This window comes from Carex rostrata, chromosome 1 (genome assembly GCF_964058835.1).
Source record: "Carex rostrata chromosome 1, lpCarRost1.2, whole genome shotgun sequence".
In the NCBI taxonomy this organism is placed as follows: Eukaryota; Viridiplantae; Streptophyta; class Magnoliopsida; order Poales; family Cyperaceae; genus Carex; species Carex rostrata.
This window is the reverse complement of record NC_135918.1, coordinates 2,841,947-2,847,946: the sequence shown is the minus strand read 5'-3', so window position 1 is coordinate 2,847,946 and position 6,000 is coordinate 2,841,947. Positions and strand designations below refer to the sequence as shown.

The 6,000-nt window shown below is 34.8% G+C and overlaps 2 long non-coding RNA genes across 3 annotated transcripts; one reads left to right on the top strand and one right to left on the bottom strand.

Annotated features, from left to right (window-relative positions):
• Positions 1-355: 355 nt before the first annotated feature.
• Positions 356-1,182, top strand: LOC144552027 (uncharacterized). The gene is made up of 2 exons (XR_013510926.1): positions 356-1,005; positions 1,043-1,182. It is a non-coding gene; the product is annotated as an uncharacterized LOC144552027 (long non-coding RNA).
• An 885-nt stretch (positions 1,183-2,067) lies between these two features.
• On the bottom strand, positions 2,068-4,137 carry LOC144552017 (uncharacterized). Of its 2 annotated transcripts, XR_013510922.1 has the most exons (5): positions 3,959-4,137; positions 3,453-3,537; positions 3,092-3,327; positions 2,788-2,871; positions 2,068-2,357 (listed from the first exon to the last, which is right to left on the bottom strand). It is a non-coding gene; the product is annotated as an uncharacterized LOC144552017 (long non-coding RNA). The 2 variants fall into 2 exon arrangements; XR_013510921.1 differs by having other exon boundaries at positions 3,092-3,537.
• Positions 4,138-6,000: the final 1,863 nt, after the last annotated feature.

Here is a 6,000-nt window from a genome sequence, read left to right as displayed (position 1 = left end):
CCATTTGGGACCCTTCTGCGACCGTCCAGTCGGTCTCTGATGGGTCTTTAGGCCAGCATCTGTGGCGGATCTCGTCGGTCGCTGAAGGACTCATCTGAGACCGGCACCATACTCTTCAGAGACCGGTGACGTCAGCAGGACAGTCATCAGTGACGGAGCAACTGCGACCGGGTCATCAGCAACCCATTTTGGTCATCTGGGACCGGCACCCACCTTCTGCGACCGGCGCTTCACCCATCTGCGACCCATTTAATGGGTCGCAGAAGGGTATTTCTGCTGTAGTGACTGTTGAGATTGGAATAACAGCAGATTTATTTCCTAATTTGATAGTTGGAAAAATTGTTCCTTGTCCACGAAGCTTGTTTTAATTTTACTAGTCAACATATTCAATTGTACCTTTTCCTTGCTCGGGAAGGTGCTGGGGAGTGGTTTGGTCAAGTCAAATACACCTCCCATCACCAAATGTAACACTATCATCTGTGGTTCCGTCATGGATAACGACATTTTGATACACAACCTAGCTTCCTTCGGATGCAAGGCAGTTCTTCAATTTTGACCAGTCTCCGCCTACGGTAAGTACTTATGTTCCCGAAGTCTATAAATTCATGCCCCTTTCCATCTTCTATCTACAAATCATCGATCATCAGTGAACTAAAAATTTCACAAAGAAAGAGAGAGGCCAAAAAGAAAGAGGAGGAGATAGAAAGATGAGCTGTTTGAGCATGAAATCGTTAGCAAAGGTGCTTCCGCTGACGTCACAATCATCTTCAAAGGAGGATAAAGAGAAGCAAGAAAAGATAACAAACGGGAAAAAAGAAGAAAATACTTGTAAGAGAAAGGAGAAAAAGGAAAGAAGCAACCTTGACAGAGCAGTGGCAACCACGCCGTACTTCGCTTTCCATGCTCGTCCTGGTCTTCGTTGATCTACCATCATTTATTTTTCTTCTTTTGTTTTCTTTATTGCAGCCAGGTGATGAGATATTATCAGTAATTATCACTGGAATTGTAGAAAAGTGTAAAATAACATCGTTATCAAGTATAGTAGTACTTTATTTCTTTTTTTCGTTTTAGTTTGTTTCATTTGATGTAAATATAACGCGGATAAAGCTCTTACCTTTTGTGATGCTAGCAACATTATTCTAGTGAAAGAAACTAGGAAGTATATATGCTGCGTAATTTTAATATTTGAAGTATAATAATATAACTAATTAATTTGTCCAGTACATATGCAAAAGAAATAGTATTTATTAGACCGACACATGTTGTAAATTATCGTCACATGAATACGGGCGATTAATTAATGATCTTGATGGTTAAGACATGAAAGAATTATCATTGAATTATTTTATCAGCGTGAGATCTTACAACCATTCAATGAGCTATTGAGCTACCAATTAATTTGGCACTATTTCAGTGTTTGACCCCGATAAGCTCGTAAAGAAATCTACAGGAGAAAGTTCCGGGCATAACCCGAAAGTCATCTAATTTTTTTCAAGTTCAAAAAGTAATTGTCTGATGCCAAAAAATAGAGTTAATATTTATTTGAATTATTAATAATACTGTTATTATAATAATACACTTATAAACAAATAATATTAAGATTATTAACCAACTAATATAAAACAAAAATAAAAAATAAAAAAATATTTTCACTATCAATGTCCATTAACAACTCACCTTTTGTTCTTTGAATGCACTAATGCGCAGGAAGTCTGGAATCGAATTCAGATTCTGATACAGTGAAGGCATTCGATACAAGTGACATGGGATGCCTCGCACTACAGCAGATCAGACTTTCCGCAACTGGTTTTCCGGTCGCAAAAAGTAATGGCGCCGGTCGCAGATACTCTCCCAATGACGTCACTGGTTGTTGAATGACGTCATCCGGTCACTGATAATTTATCTGCAATCAATTTTTTTTTATCGCTGTTGTTTTTTTGCTAATGTCATGAAAAGATATCTGCGACTAAAAAAACAGTCGCTGATAATCAAATCCGATCCCTGATATTCTTCTATTAGTTTCTTTTAGTTTTTTTAGTTATTTTTTCCTCATTTAATTGGTACCACACGTACCAAACATTCACATCGATCAAACATAAACAATAGTATCTAAACATACAAACAATAAACAACATTCAAATCAAACAAAATCGATCAAAGCAAGAGTATATTGACATAATCTTTTCATACCAAGCAAGAGTATATTGACAACATATATTTATGATAATTACACTCTATAGAAATGAATTACTGCTATTATTATTCACCTGCTATTAGTTTCATTTCTACTAGAAGAGAAGAGAATTAACACATGCCCGTTGTTTCTACCTCGTATTTTTCACAGCATAAAGCAACATCTACAAGCAAAGAAACAAAAACTATATTTAGTAACTTGACATTTCATCAACTGGTAAATATACATCAGCTATACAAAAAGTAAATGAAGAGAACAAAAATTTCCCTGAAAATATATAATTGAGACTTGTAAAATTTTTCATACCAAAGATTCTAAAGGCCAACTTAACTTCCGTTAGAAATAGATTCACCCAAATATATTAGACAACAAGACTTTAAGCTAAAAAAATAATGTATGATTAACTTATTAATCAATAATCTGACAAGGATCATCCCAAAAATAGATTCACCCAAATATTACACAAGTTTCATTACTGCTCGTAAAATCATTGCATTCAAGTCCCCAAATTATACTCACTTTTAACAAACCGAAGTAGATAAAACTAAACTGTACCAAAATTTAGTGCTTTAAGTAAATCCAAAAGAAATAACCTTTGTAGCCTCAAATTGAGCAGTTGCTCTATAACACCTAGCAAGCTCTAACAGCAAAGGAAACACCATCTTATATCACCGCCTCTGAAACAAACAAAGCAAGCAATCAACCAGCCAGGTAAGTAGGTAAGCATATATAAAAGTAGATGAAAAAAGCTGAGAGATATTACTAAAATAATTTTCTGTCGAGTACTGGTGGTACAATCTATTCTTACATTCTTGTATTATTACTTAGGTTTGTTCATTTAATTTCAGATTAATAAATTAACTTAGAAACTGAGAAAATAAAATTGAATAAAATAACCTTTGAAGGGCCTACATGCTTGTCTAGATGCCACTTCAAAGCAGCGGACCTGAATCTGTAATCCATTTAAAGAACCACCAATTTATATACCCTCTAACTGTACAACTAAGTTCTAATCTTCCTCAGATCAAACCAATGCTAAATAGCTCTCAGCCAACCCAAATTAAAATGAATAAGGTATAATTTACCCTAAAATATAAGGATCATCAAATCTGTAGCGTTCGATCTCTCTTCACCTTCATATAAAAGCTTAGTACAATTAGAGTAAGTTCAATTGTTTTGGTTATCAAGGCTTGATTGATAAATTTAGTTACCCATTTACTATCAAAGTTGGCAGCACAATAGATTACAAGACGCTTACCTGAACTGGTTTTCCATCGAAAAGAAGGTTTTTCAGTTCACTCTTTGCATCAGCCCGCTTCTTACGCACAGCAGATCTGACATGTCTTGTACATAGTGAAATAAAAAATATTAATATATAAGAGCATTTCATGTCATCTCCAAAAAAAATTCAAGTTAGTCTAAACATTTCGGGCTTCTATCAGTTTGCAGTATGTTAGATTCATTGGGTAATTATTCCAAAAATGGAAAAAATATAAAAATGTCCAATAGGTGGATTTTACTTGAAGGGGGTTCAGAAATCTGTAATTTTAGTTTGATTCTACAGCCATGATTGAATAATAAACCTATCATATGCAATCCTCACTGCCCTCATTCCTAAAAGAGGGGAAAAAACTAAAAAACTAAAAAAAAAAAAAAAAAGGTAAATTCGTTGGGCTAATTGAATAACCCAAATCTTTTGACTGCATTATGGGGATTAGCTAGAAACCATTGTTGATTAAAAGAAAACAAAATTGATTAAAATACCTCACGGCGGCCATGGTGAAGTACCAGGAGTGACCCTATTGGGAGTTTGGGATCCTCAGGAGCCGCCAAAAAAACAAAGGACCGCTCGTCACGGTGAGACCTCAACCCGTCGGTTTTGGCACTGACGGAGGACCGAGAAAGGAGGATCGAGGGTTTTGGCGGAGAGGGTTTCCATCGTGTGGCGCGTTTTATTTTTTAGTAGCCGTGCGTTTTTTTCATTTTTCATCCAAAATTTTAGCGGAGTTGATAAAAAAAAAAAAAAAAAATTCAGCGATCGTCACTAATTCAGGTGAAATTCTTTATTTTTTTGAGAAATTGAGTATCTACGACCGATGTCAGTACCGGTCACTGATACCGATCACAGAAAGTAAGTTCTACTGTAGTGTCGTGGAGACCGGTGTTTTAAAAGTCGGTTTAGTCAGCTGAATATTCGTTTTTGATTGGAATCCAAATAGAAAATGAGTATTTGGTCTAATATTCGGTTTCGAATATTCGACCGCATATTCAGTCGCATATTTTTTTCCGCATATTATCTATTCGGCCAAATTTTTCCGAATAGAGAATAATAATCCGAATAAGAACCGAATAAGTTATAATTTAATTTATTTAAGTTTGAACTTATGTTTTATTTATGCTTATTTGTAGTTTTGTAATTTGTACTGTGGGTTAACTTGTTTTAACTTTTGTTATGTTTTATTTATTTTTATTTGTAATGTTTATCTATGTTTATCTATGTTTATTGGTGTTAATGTCTATGATTTTTTATTTGAAAATTCGAATATATAAATCTGAATAAAAATTAAAATATGCGGCCGCATACTGTATATGCGGTATTCGGTGGCTTTCCGAATACCGAATAAGAACCGATTATTAAAACACTGGTGGAGACAAAGAAGAGGAGGGTTCAAATGCCTCCATGTTTTTGTGCCTCCATCTCTCTCCATCATTTTCAAAGTTCAAACAGTCGATCCGAACCGCTCAACCTAACCTCCATACTAAAATATGTTTGGAGACCAAATTTTATATTTTTAGGAATTTTTTTACTATTTTTTTAGATAGGTACAAAATCAGTAAATCTGAACCATCTAAAAACAGTATTTTTTTACCTATCTAAAAAAATAGTAAAAAAATTCCTAAAAATATAAAATTTGGTCTCCAAACATATTTTAGTATGGAGGTTAGATTGAGCGGTTCGGATCGACTGTTTGAACTTTGAAAATGATGAAGAGAGATGGAGGCATGATGGAGACACAAAAACATGGACGCATTTGAACCCTCCTCGACAAAGAAATAGGTCATATTTTGTGATTCAAAGTTACCAACTTGGATTGTGGCAAATCGAACAAAGGAAGATGCAACACTTTGAGATCGACATTGTGGGAAAAGCAGAGTGTATCAGGGGTATGGGGTGTATCAAAGTAGGCGAGACCAGTTAATTAACTGATGTAATAGTGTACGAACTATTGTTGTAATCGCATCTATCAATATCACTTTAGTAGCCATTATCAAGTTTTAAGAATCTAATTTTCGGTCCAGGCAAGAGGGACCAAAAATTTGGTTCGGTCATCCCCATGTACCAAATATGTTGTGAACCAAGTGGCATGGCGTTGTGACATAACACGTATCCTCTCCATCATAGAAGATTCTCTTCCTCACGGTTTGAGATTGACTCTAAGCCTCTTTGAGATTCAGACTAGCGTAGGGGGCAGTATTATTATGGTTTTGAGATTCGTGCAAAGTTAAAAGAACAGTTTGAATCCACTAATACTAAAATATTTCCTTCTACGGTACTGGAGAGATGTAAATTCGCTGTAACAGGGGCATTAAACCAAATTTTCGGTCATCCCTATTCATGCAGAAAATTTGATTCAGTCCTTTGGAGGAAAAAAAACATTAAATTTATTTTTTGACATTTAAATTTTTTTTATAAATCCAAGTGGCGAGCATAATGAATTATTAACTTAATTTCTATTAAATGGTGTTTTCTTATTTTTATTTTCATGCCTTCTCGTTATGTAAGTCAATTTTACTCTCTTCAAAAA